The sequence below is a fragment of the Podarcis erhardii genome (genome assembly GCF_964252035.2).
Source record: "Podarcis erhardii genome assembly, chromosome: 7".
Classification (NCBI taxonomy): Eukaryota; Metazoa; Chordata; class Lepidosauria; order Squamata; family Lacertidae; genus Podarcis; species Podarcis erhardii.
The window spans coordinates 41,166,446-41,180,228 of NC_138511.1; the positions used below are offsets into that span (position 1 = coordinate 41,166,446).

Genomic DNA, 13,783 nt, shown 5'->3' on the forward strand with positions numbered 1-13,783 from the left:
GATAGATAGATAGATAGATAGATCATAGATAGAGATAGAGATAGATAGAGATAGATGGATAGATAGATGATAGATGATAGATGATAGATAGATAGATAGATAGATAGATGATAGATGATAGATGATAGATGATAGATGATAGATAGATATCTGCTTCCTCTTTCTATTATGTTATTAGTAACCAGGGAAATACGTTTGTCCTAGGTGAGTCTAACTGTTTACAAATCTTGTCTCTTTCTCTTCACCTTTGGTATCTTCTCTTCTTTAGCGAGTCTTCCCCTCACAGATAATGCGGGCCAGCTACCTTCCTTTCTTCCCTGAACAAGTAACCAACAAAGGCATTTTTGTTCTATAAAAACCTCGACGTGAAAAAACCAGGACCATTAACCTGATGTCCTCCCCAATTCAAATCATTCCACAGGTCTGGGTACAAACCTGTTCCCAGGTTTGGGGAAAGCAAAAGGCACGCAATTTATTTCGCCTTGAAGTTATTTAAAACATGACAGCCAGGAGCCAAAGCGAAGCCCCTTTGCATCCCATTGTTTTCAATGGGGACTCGAACACCTGCGCCGCTCACTTCCTATTGAAGCCAATGGGGCTGAAAGCCGCGATCCTATATTCACCTCCTAGGGAGATTCAAATCCCTTTTAATACACTGATATTTACTTCTGAGGAGACATGGTTAGGATCGCGCTGTAAAACATGCGGAACGTGGTCTAGACCGTGCCTGCGAGTGTGGGGTGTGTGCGCGCGTGCTAGCGTGTGTGTGTGAAGTAACGGGACGAAGAAAACCACACCGTTTAGGAGCAAAATATTGACAGATCTCTCATTTTAGAAACTGCAGTTATATTAATGACTGGAGAGTTTCGTTCTTTTCAAGGGGAAAGGGAAGTTACTCTCTCGGTTTTCAGTCAAATGACAGGATTCTTCCATGTTTACCTTTATCCTGAAGTGGGACGAGGTGGGGGCGAGGTAGAGAGACAAGCAAACCATATTAATAACCCAGGATATGAAATAAAATAAAGTGATATGAAACTGTTTCCCATAATCTCCCTCTTTCTCCTTGAATATTTTCTCGTTGTTATTTTTTCTTTTCTTCCAAAAAGCTAAATTTATAATTTTATAGTTTTGGGTTGTTGTTGTTGTTGTTAGCAACCTCAAAGGCAAATTCTACCAGCCTTCTAGTTTCTCTGAGCAGGGCTTAATTTGTGCCAAACCTCTCCAAAGTTGGTATGCAGAACGCTCGGGGCAATTCATCCAGAAACATGGGGTGAAATAATAGCAATCAAGAAAGGGATCTCTGGCATGATAAAAGTCTGTAATTTTATCAGGACAAGTTACTTGTTGTTTACTGTTGTAACAATTGCTTTCTCAAAATTTATCTTCTGTACCATGAAAAATAGATAAGTATTTTTTTTTTTTTTTTAGAAAGCGGTCTCTGAGTCTTGTGCAGAGTGTCTTCATAGAAAAACAGAAAGTTGCCTTCATCTAACTCAGTAGTGTCTACACACTGGCTGGCAGGGGCTCTCTAGAGTCTTTTCCAGCGCTACCTGGAGACGCCAAGGATTGAACCCAGGGACCTTCTGCATGCAAAGCAGATGCGCCGCAACTGAACTTCGGCTTCTTCGCCCCACCAGGTTGACTTTATCCTGTCTCTAAGATGAAGGAGGCAGACTTCTCAGACCATCTGAATGGCTTCCAGGTGGACACCTCTCTTAGAAATGAGTAGGGTTGCAACTGAACTAAAGGCATTTTTGACAGTGAATCATATAACTTTTAGTCGATTAATCGATAAAGTGAATGGCTAAGGCAATATTTCCGAAGCATCCTTCTCTTTTTAGGTGATGCACATATCTGGCGTATCTGGCATATTCTCAAAAGAGGCATTGCCTCTTAGGTGAGAGGAAGGTGGGAATGTCTCCATTTAGACAAGGCTTGCCACCTTTAGTTCAGTATTTTTATTTTTATTTAAAACAATATTTTTCTTTAAACGAACAAAAAAGTAATACTGCAGTAACTGAGAACACGTTTTTAGTGGATTCTGCTTGGGATAACATTAGAGAACATACTATCTACTGCTGAAATGTTTAATCGATTAAACTAGCTGATTAATCGATTAAATATTGCAGCTATGGACGTTAAGGACTCATGTTATTTGCTGTTGTCTTAAGAAGAAAGAGAAATTGGGAAATACACGTGGGGGAGACAAGGAGAGAGACCGAGAGAGAACCTAGGTACAGGTATATTATCCAGTTCTGGGAATCCTGAATGAAACAGACAAGAAACGTTTTCCAGCTGAAGCTTATTTTTCTTGCATTCTGGATATTCTTACGCAAAGGGAAAAATACCTCTACATGTTAGAGGTGAAATATTATCTGACAGATGGGGGTGCTGAGCCTTCTGAAAACTAATATCTCCGGTCTGGAGAGTCCCTCGCTGGCGAGGAGGAATTTAAACAGCTCCCACCCACAACCTAGTTAAGCCCAAACATGTGAATTCACACAACCCTATTGCACTGACGCGTCTTTAAATCTATGAGACTTCACATTCGGGTGCTACACGCATTCTGCTGACAACACGCAGCAGTGGTTTCATTTACTCCAGAACCATCTTTTGCCACATACACAAAATCAGGCTTTCCCTTGAATTTGTAGTCACTCAACTATCACCCTTGGTTCTACAGTCACAATCGTCACAAAGGCGGCTTAGAGCTTTCTTCATAAACACCAATGGAAGCTAAGAGGCAGACAGGCTGTCAAAAGACAACTTCCAAAGGTGGCAGATCCTGGTTAAACTACTTGCGTGTTCGCTTGGTTTAAGCTCAGCGGGGCTGTTCTGGAGAAAAGGAAGTAAGGCAAACTGTGAGGACTCTCTGGTTAGGGGCACTTGCACGTTCCGGACAAAGCCTAGCACACGCTGGAACCAAAATAAATATGGATGAGGAGAAGGGCGGCAGTATGTTGCGCTCAGGATTACCGTAAGTAGCGCGGGCAAAGGGGCGCGCTGGAGACGACAGACTTGGTGAAAAGCCCATTAAGATCTGCACCGATTAAGCGGTGAACGCTTGCAGATCCATTTCTGAATTTCCCCCCAGAAACAGAATCCGAAATGACAGGAAAGGCAAAACTAGCTTTTAAGAAAAGGGGGGAAATCCACTTCTGCTTCCCATTTCTCCCACCCCACCTCAGTTCCTCCCTCTTCCCCCCTAAAGCAAACGAGAAGAGCTTTGTCAGTGCTTAAAGGAGCCATTCCAAAACCAATTAGAACCCCTTCGTCTCGTTTGTATGTATTGTTGAGGCATCTGGGGAGAGCGCGCGTCAGATCTGCCGCCCAACCATTGAGAACGCTGAAAAGGAGACTCGGACGAGGTTGGAAAACAAATACACGCGGCCAGTTATGAAGCCCAAGCCGGAGAGCCTGGCGGCGGCGGCGGCAGAAATAGTAGAAGTTGGGGCGGGTGGGGGAAGTGTCGGAAGGCGGATTTCAGACAGCGGAACCGCGGGATTCCTGTCCTGAAACAAGTCCCGGGGAATAATAGGCAAAATGCTAATTTCATTGATGCTTCTGCTGTGAAGAACGCCAGCAGTGACGCATAGAGCCACTGCTGGCTTATTTACTTACGCGCAGCGCAGTTCTGTACAGGGCTACTCTGGAGTAAGCCCCCATGGATTACTTGATTCCCAAGTAAGTATGAGTAAGGGTCTTGCCTACTTTCTATCTTAAGAAAATAATGATAATATCCTGGCTTTCGTTACAATATCCTGAAGGTTTAAATGTATAATCCACAAATGTATAATCCCCTTTCGGGAAACGAGTTGAGAACTGAGGAAACGGCCTTCTTTCGAGCTGAATGACGGATCGTCCGTCTAGCACAGAGCACTGACTGGCAGCAGAGATTCAAAAGGGTGGGAGAGTTGAACCTGGGAATTTCTGAATAGAAAGCGTGTATTTTACCTCTGAGCTGTCTCTCCCACAGCTCTGTGGTAGGAAAACGAGACATAATGGATAGAAAGCGTCCAGTTTCATCGTCTGCAGAATTAGGGAACAGCTACAAACACCGTTGCGCTTCTCAGGGGTCGTACAACAACGCACAGATCTCTCCTGCGTGGAGTTGCTTTCTTTCTGGTTGGTCTGCTGTTGTTTGCGGAGTTCAGCATAGCCTCAAAGCCTGCGCTTATTTCCATCCTCATAGACAGAAGACCCATACGACACATTTAATGCACCTCCAAAGCTCATTTAAAACACATTGCTCCCCCTCCCCCGGGCAAATCATGGGAACTATAGTTTGATAGTTTGACTGGGACTGTAGCTCTGGGAGGGGAAAACTATAGTTTCCAGGATTACTTTGGGGAAGTAATGCGCTTTAAATGTTCGTTGGGTGTATGGTAAGGATATTCCAAAGAGATAAATTCAAGCTTACGCGTTTAGGGCTCTGGAAGAGAGTATACTCAAGATTAATTAGTGCACGTTAGTTATTAAGAAAAAGAAGATTATTCCCGTGCTCATGGTGGTTAAACTGTATATTTCCCTGTCTTTTATTCAGTGGGTACCTATGGGTGAAGCGTGGTGTAGTGGCTAGAGTGTCGGACTAGGACCTGGGAGACCAGGGTTCAAATCCCCACTCAGCCATGAAGTTACTGCGTGATTTTGGGCCATTCATTCACTCTCAGTCTAACCTACCTCACAGCATAGGAGCCAACTCCTAGGGGCCAAGGGGTTAGGGGTCCCCCACAAAGGTGATGGGCATTCCTATTCAAATATTGTGTGTCATGTGAACGATTATGCGGGGCGGGGCTTACCTGGGCCCCCCACAATTTTTTATTCAAGTTGGCACCCCTGCCTCACAGGGTTGTTGGGAGGATAAAATGAGGAGGAGGAGGAGAAGAACTAGCCTCCCTTCCCCCCCCCTCTCTCTAAGCACTGGCTCATGTTAGGAAACGAGGGAGTAGCAATTATTCCACAGCGATGACCTCGCGGAATGTAGAGACTTCATTCACAGATGCTCCAGAATCGCCCTGGTTGAAGCCTGCGTGGCTTCTCCAGAGCAAGTGGATTCAAAACCGTCCAGCTTCACATTTAACACTCTTTGACTAAACAGCCCAGCAAAACCCAAGGGGGGAGAGAGAGGTCGCCTATTCAAGAGCTGTCAGCAAGAGATTAAAAGCCCCAGGATGGCGTTGAACCCGAGGCTTGAGTCAAGTGGTGGAAGGAGGGGCGTGCGGGGAGGGGGAGACTCTCAGCAATTCGGGCGGGGGTGGGAGGAGACTCAAGAGAAAGGGAGACAGAAAGGGGATCTTTACATCGGCCTGTCAGTATCCCTTGAGCCTAACTCCAAAGTGCAGACCCACCTCGCACACATCGCACATTTAAAGCGCATCCTATGCACCTCGAAAGAACATTACTTCACCCTAGGGAATTATGGGAGCCATAGTTTGTTAAGGGGGGCTGGAAATTGTAGCTCTGTGAGGGGGTAACTAAAGTTCAGGTGCTTTAAAGGTGCGCTGGATGTGCTTTAAAGGAATGGTGTGGAGACCTTCCTGTTCAAACAGGTCTTTGAAAACAAAGGTGCAGACGATGCTGATCCCTGGGCTGCTGTCAGGGCAAACAGTTTTTAAACTTCCGGTTCTAAATGTGTCCTGGTGTATTTTAATTATTGTTTTTAATTATTTTGTTTTGATTAGTTTGTCTTGTATACTGTTGCTTTGGAATGTTGTAAGCCGCCTTGAATCCCAGCTTGGGAGAAAGGCAGGCTATATAATACATTAAATAAAAATAAATAAATGTTTCTTGATACACACTCCATGGTCACAGCAACACACATTACATATATCATGTATATGCAGATTCATATGTGTCTATATCATCATAGCTCCACCCACCCCCAATAAAATAACACAGAAAGAGAGTACACATAATCTAGTTGTGGAACTGTTCTCATGCGCACACACATACCATGAGGACAGACAAAAGACAATGCTTCTGTACACAGTGCACGGTTAGTTTACGGAACTTCCTGCCGCAAGATGTGGCGATGTCCCATTTTTCCGTCGTCTTGAAAGCGGGATTAGACAGTGCAATGCCGAGGTAGGTGGGCCTCTGACCTGAAACAGCCGGTTGTGTTCTTGCACGTCACACGCCCTATTCTAGATGCATACAGGTCTTGTTTTTCCAGCCATCCAGTGATTAATAGATGACCAGAGGCTTCTTGCCCTCTCTCCTAAAACATGAAGCTGGACGGGTGGTGATGGCTGCCCAGTGAGACACTTCTCTGCTCATGATCAGAGGACGTCTCGTCTCCATCATGTGAGCAAAACCCGGACATTAAAAGAGATTCCGGGGAGAAGCTCTTTGGGCCAAATGTAGTCTTGCTCAGTTCCATTGACTGAGGACTCTCACCTGTCCTCCCCGCCTCCACTCCATCCTAAATATATGCACTAAGTATCTCACACTTTACATGTGAATTCTTGGGGAGCCCAGATTTTTTAGGGAAAGGGGGAAACTCTGCCAAAAGCCACTACCAGACCTAGAATTGTAGTGCAAACGTTGAGTGGCGATCCACAGTTCGGTTCCCTTCCTCTTTATAATCCCAAACCTCCTTCCTTCCCAATTTGCCAATTTATATGCTGTTCGATTCCCAACTTCCTCTGTCCATCCATCGCTCCCTCCATCTATCTCTGTACTCCGCGCAATCACGAAGCCAAGCGGCGAAATGGTCTCTTTCTCTCTCTCTTCACTTGACTAGCTTGGTAGGTGGCCCTGTATATTTGGGTTAATGTCGTGTTTATGTTAATGAAAAAAGGGGGGATAAGATTACAAACAGACCACGGCATGCCCTGATTTCTGTCGCTGCTGGGTTCGTCTAAACTGTATATTTCCAGACTAATCAGTTTCGGAGAGCGAAAATGACTGTTGCCTCGAAGACCTCTCTCGCCGCCGCCCCGCCCCCCGCCCCCCCCCCAAAACCGACATTTTCAATTAAAAAAACAACCAAGGGAATATTGATTGTGTTTCCTCTGGAGATAGTGTATATCTAATCTGTTGCTATAAAGAGGAAGAGACGCACAGGGATTTTGGGACTGTTTGATTTGTTGCTTTTTTCCTCTTTCAGAAGAGAGAGAAGGCAGAAGCGGCTTGAGGATCGCAGTAAGGATGCCTGGATGAGACCATTGAGCTGAATCACACACCCTTTTGCCCTTTACACTACAATTCGATGCACACTTTTGTAGGAGTAGGTCCGGATTGTGCTATTAAAGACACACTCATGTCACTTGAGGAATTAAGCACGTGTCTGTCTCCTACTAAAAACAGTGAGACCTCGATGTGTTTAACTTCGTCTATAGTTGGAAATGGCTCCTGATAGTTCTGTTAGACATTATTATTATTATTATTATTATTATTATTATTATTAACCACCATGATATTACACCCACTAAAATTAATGTACCTAAGTTGGCCATGTCCATTAAACCCAATGGGTCTACTCTGAGTAGGACCAGGGTCTGCTACCACTTATTAAGATAATTACTATTATTATTACTATTTCATCTCCAAGACTCCTCTCTATTCAAATTTTATATTGATCACGTTTCCCGCCCGCCCCCATCCTTTCCACGCTGGCCCTTCAAATAAGTCGAAGCTGTCGATCATTTCAAGGCTTTCTTTTATCACTTAAAGAAAGTAGTGGCAACGTTTCCATGAGGGGCGGGCGGGCTGTGGAGGACATTTATTGAAACTTCAGGATCCGGGGAAAGTCTTGGGGCACATGCAACGGGGGTTTCCCCTGCCCCCCCAAGCTAAGATGCGACTGGTTTTGGTGTGATCACTGGTGAGAACACAAACATCTGAAACAATCCCGCGTCCGTATAGGGTACCGCTTCCAAATACAGTTGTATCCGTTTTCCCTAAGCCTCTTTAGATGTGCATCTTTAGGTACCAAAAAAAGCACAGCGTTCTGTATTGTACAGCTTGGATTTTTGAACGAGTGAGAGGTGTATCAGTGTCTTTTGAGTGATTAAGGGGGGAAATGGGCAGGACCTCCCCCCGCACATTGTAAATCCCCATTTACAAAGCCAAGACAACCACAAACGTTATTAAGGCAATTAAAAGATTTATGGCTGTGAATGAGAGAACATATGTAAAATCCAATGCTTTCTGCGCAGAGTAGACCCATAGAAAATAATGGGCAAGCCTAACTTAGGTCCACTCATTTCAACGGCTCTGCTCTGAATAGAAATTTGTTGAATACAACAGTTAGAGCGTTCTAAGGCAACATAGAAATATAATATTGGTTGATTCGTTTTCAGTGGGTTTTTATACACTTTAAAAAAGTATTTCAAAGAGAAAGACCCTTTTAGGACAGAGAGGGGAGGGTATGACTATTTTTAATAAAGGATCAGTACTGGCATAGAAACAAAGCAATTAGTATTTACCAGAAAGCCACCTATACATCCCTGTTCCTTTTCTCTTTCTTTTTTCTTGTTAAAAAATATTGACTTTAAAATATATTCCCCTGGAAAAGTCTTACCCATTTCATTTCAAAGTAATTTTATAAACAGCAAACGAATTGTTATTGCGTAACAATATATTCATTTTCAATCCATTATGATGTATAAACAATCATTTGGTATGAGTCATAGATCAGGCATGGGAAGAAACTCAGTAATAGGCGCGGGGGGGGGGCGGGGCGGGGAGCCACATACATGATCTCAGTCTTCCTTACAACCACCCTGTAAAGTAGGTCAGTATTATTATGCCCATGTTGAAGAGGGAGCGCTGAGAGCGTGGCTGAGGCTGCAATCCTATGCTCTCTTTTCTAAGAATAATCTCCACTGAATTCAAGCAAACAAGCATAGGACTGGGTTATTAGTGAGGTATGAGGTGAGGCTAGATTTGCCCAAGAAGCAGAAAGACGCCCGAATTCCTTCCCAAACAAGACACGGAGCTCTTATTTGGTCTATTCAATGGGGCTCACTTTCTAAAACACCTGCAATCCTATACTTATTTACCTGGGAGTAGATTTTACTTCTGAGCAGACATGTACAGGATTGCAACTGTTTCACTGTATTTAGGATTACAGCGTTACAGAGTAATTCTGCTAATGCCTAAACAGAAGTAAGTCCCATTCAGTTAAATAGGATTTGCTCCCCGATAAGTGGGTAAAAGGGTTACTGTTTTTCACAGTAAATTGGATTTCAACAAAAACGGTGGGCTTCTGAATCTTTTTTTTTAAAAAAAAAAAAACCTATTTTAAGTAAAAACATTTTATAACCTATACTCTTCCGCATTCCAGATGTAGGGATATCAATTTAAATAAATAAGCAATTCTAATCCTGGAGAAGAATGAAAAGTATTTTGTTTCGCTTTAACATAAGTGAAACGTATTGGTGGAGAGAGATATGGATAATAAAAAAAGGATGAGAGGACTTCAAGCTTGCGGATTCTACTTTGGGTCGGAGCCAATATTAGTTTACTAGGAGTAGACCCCTTGAGATTAATAGACTAATTTAGGTCCATTCATTGGATTTGGAATTAAGTGCCAAATAGTGGTTTAGAAAGAAGGGCGGGCATATAGTTAGAACGAGAGAATCGGGGCACCTCTGAGTCAGCGAAGAGACTTGTGGGATTTTAAAGATTCCACATTTTATTATGGCTTAGGTAGACTGATGCCCATTTCAACAGAGGCAAGACCACCTCTGAATACATCTTAGCTCAGGAATTTGTGTCCAGGACCAGACTCAAGCCCACAGACCTTTCCCTCCGAAATCCATTCCTCGTTCCTCATCTCCAGCTTTCTTCGTTTCAGCAGATACATTAGGGGGTGGGGAGTTGCTGTGGTTAAACAACTGGGAGTCCAAAATCTTTGGTGACCTCCTGCAAATAGCACAGATACCTACAAGTAGATCCCGCTGTATCACCTTCTGCTCTTGCCCTTGTCCGTATTGAAGAAGACTAACGCAATATCCTCCTGCGGGGATTGCGCGGGTTGGGCTGCGCTCTTCAATGGAAATTGCGCAGGAGAACGACCCGCTGGATTGTGCCTTCAACGCTCTTCCTCGAAGCAGTCTTTTACATCCCCCGATTGCAGAACCGGGATGGTATTTCTCCTTAGAGAGGGGCGGCTTTGCAATGAATCGGTAAATTGCTGCGCCAGAACGCAGCTCCATAGCAGAAGCTACCGCCGGTACTAGAGTCTCCCAGATCGCTTTGTATTTGCATCCCTTAATTCTCGATAACAGGAGTTTTATTTAGAGCGCAACACCGTTTTCTGGGTGCTTCCAAGGTGTCCCTAGTGCCCAGTGAAATTATTTTAATTTCTAGAAAGGGATAGCGAGATGTTGAGTCAACATTCGGGATTTTGAGGCAAACCAGTCAAGTTCTCGTTTTGTCTCATCTAGAATCATGACCATCATCATCTTGCCTGCCCTGCACCATGAGGTCCCCTGGCAGGTTACAACGATGTAAAATACAGAATTGAAATCAGTTAAAACAAATTACAGTCGAGAGATTAGGATGGGTCCTAAATAGATGTTTCAGATGTTTCCCTAAAGTAAAAGAAACAAACAAACAAATTAGCTAGTGTAGCTAGTGAAAAGAAAAACCCTGGCACTCCTCAATTATGTGCCCCCTGGTTAATTTAGAGCTCTCTATGGGGTGGGGGGTGTGTGTGTGTGTGTGTGTGTGTGTAGCATCCATCAGTACAGAACATCTGGTAAGAAATATGTTCAGGAAAGATAGGTGCAATTCACACACACACACACACACACACACACACACACACCAATAAAATTCATTACACGACATCCGAATCTCTGAACAGTAAAAGATTCCAGAGGTGCCAAGAGTGTTGCCTAGAGGTTTGGTTTCCTGACAATGAAGGTAGGAGGAGACTGTGGTGTCTTTAGGGTGTATGGTTTTATTTGCACAGGATGGAGGGACTCACAGCATCAACACCCCAATAGATCTTTCTTCTCCACTAGTCGCATCTTTGGATCCAGCACAGAGCAAATATATGTCTCTCTGATGTGCAAATGGTGAGTGTGTTTTGGGGGTGGGGCATGGGCGTAGCCAGGATTGATGTTTGGATGGGGGGCAGAATCAATGTTAGGGAGGGCAGAACTGAGCTAGCTGCAATGCGATTGGTCAGTTAGTTAAGTATATTTATTTATTTATTTACTTGATGGGGGGCAGCTGCCCCTGCCCCTCCCTCGCTACGCCCATGGGGTGGGGCTTCTTTCTACCTTTAAGAAATGGCATGCTCTTGTTACAAAAGAGGATTATACAGAATGGAGGAGCAGAGGTCTTCTAATGCCTAGTCAGCCATGCTAATCAAAGATGTCCCATTTACTTGAAGGTGCCGGAGGAGGAGGTGGAGCAGTGGGAAAGACCCACTGGCAACATGACCTGCAACTAATGGCAAAAGCAGAATTAGTTGGCTCTGCCTGTCATTGTCTCTAGCTCCACTTTCTGCTGGTCTCCCTGTCTTCTGACATCGCAGTCCTAAGGGGCACCAGCCACCATTAATGGCACACACACATGTCTTCACCCCCTAAAAACTCAAAGGATGCTCTGGTCTCCAGAGATGAAAGCGACATGGCACGACCCATCAGCTGACAACCGTGGCCCACACAGCTTTGCTGCGGCTGATTCATCTCCCCATTTGTCTGTCAGCACTTGGCTAATCCTTAAATAGCCTTCAGCAGGTGCTTCATGCTTCCGCCACCTCCTCCTGCCCCCCTCCTCTCCCCCACTTCTTTGCTCCCCTCTGCTTTTATCTGCTCTTTTAGATGGTGGTGACATTTTCTCCAGTTCGTCCAATTCCTGCCTGTTTTCCCTGGGGTGGTGGGTGAGGGTGGAGGGGCAGCCAAGATATTGTTTAATCCAGATTGAGCTGAGTTCATAAAACCAGAGCCAGAAGGGACCTTCCAAGGTCATCTAATACAACCTGCTGCTTTAGTTTAGTCTTACATGGTCTACATTTCTTGGTTTTGTTTCACTACAGAAGAGAGGCTGCTTCTGGAAATCTCAACGGGCATGTATTTCCACCTGCCTTCCCCACCCCGTTGTCTGAGATCCTTATAAGGAGGAGAGCTGTATTTGGGACAATGAAATGATTGCTACAGGGGAAAGACTGCTGGAACCATCAAGGGCAGGCTGTAGAATGGCAGAAGAGGTGGGATGGTGGAGTTTGCTGTCAATACACTGCTTATCTTTGGAGCAGCAATGATTCATGCACAGGAAAGGGACCCCTTCCAATCTACTCAGATTGGGTATTGAACTGTGAGGTTATGTGGGGCTTGAAGGACAGCCAATCTTTACCTCCCCAGGTGAGGGATGGGGAAAGGATTGAGGAAGGAGACCCGGGTGAGAGCTGGGCTCCCATACAGCAAGTTAATTTGGTGGGCATATGTGGTGGGCATATGTCCTTTGGGAACAGTGACTCCACCAATTTTGGATGCTACCACTTTATTTCCTTTGTGGATATTATTATTGCAATTAGAATCATAGAATTGTAGAGCTGGAAGGGACGAAAGGAGTCATCTAGTCCAACCCCTTGCAATGCAGGAATCATTTGAACCCATGGCCCTGAAATTAGGAGCCTCATGCTCTGTTTAGCTTTATGTTAGCTTATTTATATTGCTCTTGTATGGATTTATATTCAATATTTATTTACATTATTGTCAGAGCTGCCCTAGGTCCCAGCTCACAAAGGACCAACGCCAGTTCGTTGTTATATACAAAAGTCTTTATTGAAGTTCAGTTTCGATTTCAAAGCCGCGGCGCGCAGCTCTACGTCTCAACTCTAGACCGCTGAAGCTCCGTCTGAATCTCCTCCCCCCAGACACCAGTTTAAGACTCTAGCCCTGCTCCACCTCTTCCTCTGCTCTTTCCTCCTCTGGGTCCGCCTGTCCGCTGGTGCCTTGCCCTTTCTGGACTCTTCTGACGCTGAGTCCCCTGAGTCTTCCCCTTGCCTCCGGCGGGCTTTAGGACCTGGTTCCCAATCCGGGTTTTCTGCTGTCCCGCGCGCCTGTACATTCGAACTTGGCGCGCGCGCCCAGCCGGCAACCTTCCTCCTGACCGTTACACTGCTCCTGTCACTGCTTCCCCCTTCGAGGGGGCTAGCTGGACCTGACCTCCCCTCCGTTCCCTCACTCTCCAACAGAGGCGTGGTCAGCCCGGACTCATCTCCTCCCCCTACTGGAGGAGACGCTGGTCCTGATGCATGGGACTCTTCCCCCCCCCCCACTACGCTCTGGTGGGGGAACTGGTCCTGATCTCCCGCTGCTGCTTTGGGAGTCCCCGCTGGCCCCTTGCTTCTGGTGCGTCCCCCCTGGGACCCCCCTTGCCCTGGCCATCGGTGCCCCCCTCTGGGAATCTTCTGAATCGCTGGAGAAGCTCATGGAATCTCTCGGGCCACTGTCATACTCCCCTACGCTGCCCTCAGATTCTTCCCCTTCGCTCTCCGTTTCCTCTCTCCCCTGTGCCTCTGCTCCTGAGCCCCTGACAATTATGATTATTTCTAATTGTTTTTACTTTTTTAAACTTGTTATATTTATTTGTTTTTGTTTATCTGGTATGTTGTGAACCACTTTGAGCACTACTGTAGCAGCATACAAATAAATACATGGATAATGATTATGATGACTTTTTAAAAGCAAAATGTGAATAATCACAGCCCCGGGATGTGTGCTGAACCTACAAAAGTAAGGGTAAAATGCTCAAGGTGCCTGAACAGTTACAACTAATCTGTGTTAGGCAACCTTGAGTTTGCACTCTTGCTTAGCAA

The 13,783-nt window shown here is 45.1% G+C and overlaps 1 long non-coding RNA gene across 1 annotated transcript in view; it reads left to right on the forward strand.

The window, feature by feature from the left end:
• Positions 1 to 12,669, forward strand: part of LOC309346507 — a 28,126-nt gene extending 15,457 nt beyond the window's left edge. Inside the window, exons 2-3 of the long non-coding RNA XR_014158647.1 lie at positions 7,109 to 7,307; positions 11,999 to 12,669. This is a non-coding gene — a long non-coding RNA (uncharacterized lncRNA). The remainder of the gene's footprint in view (positions 1 to 7,108; positions 7,308 to 11,998) is intronic.
• The last annotated feature ends 1,114 nt before the right edge of the window (positions 12,670 to 13,783 follow it).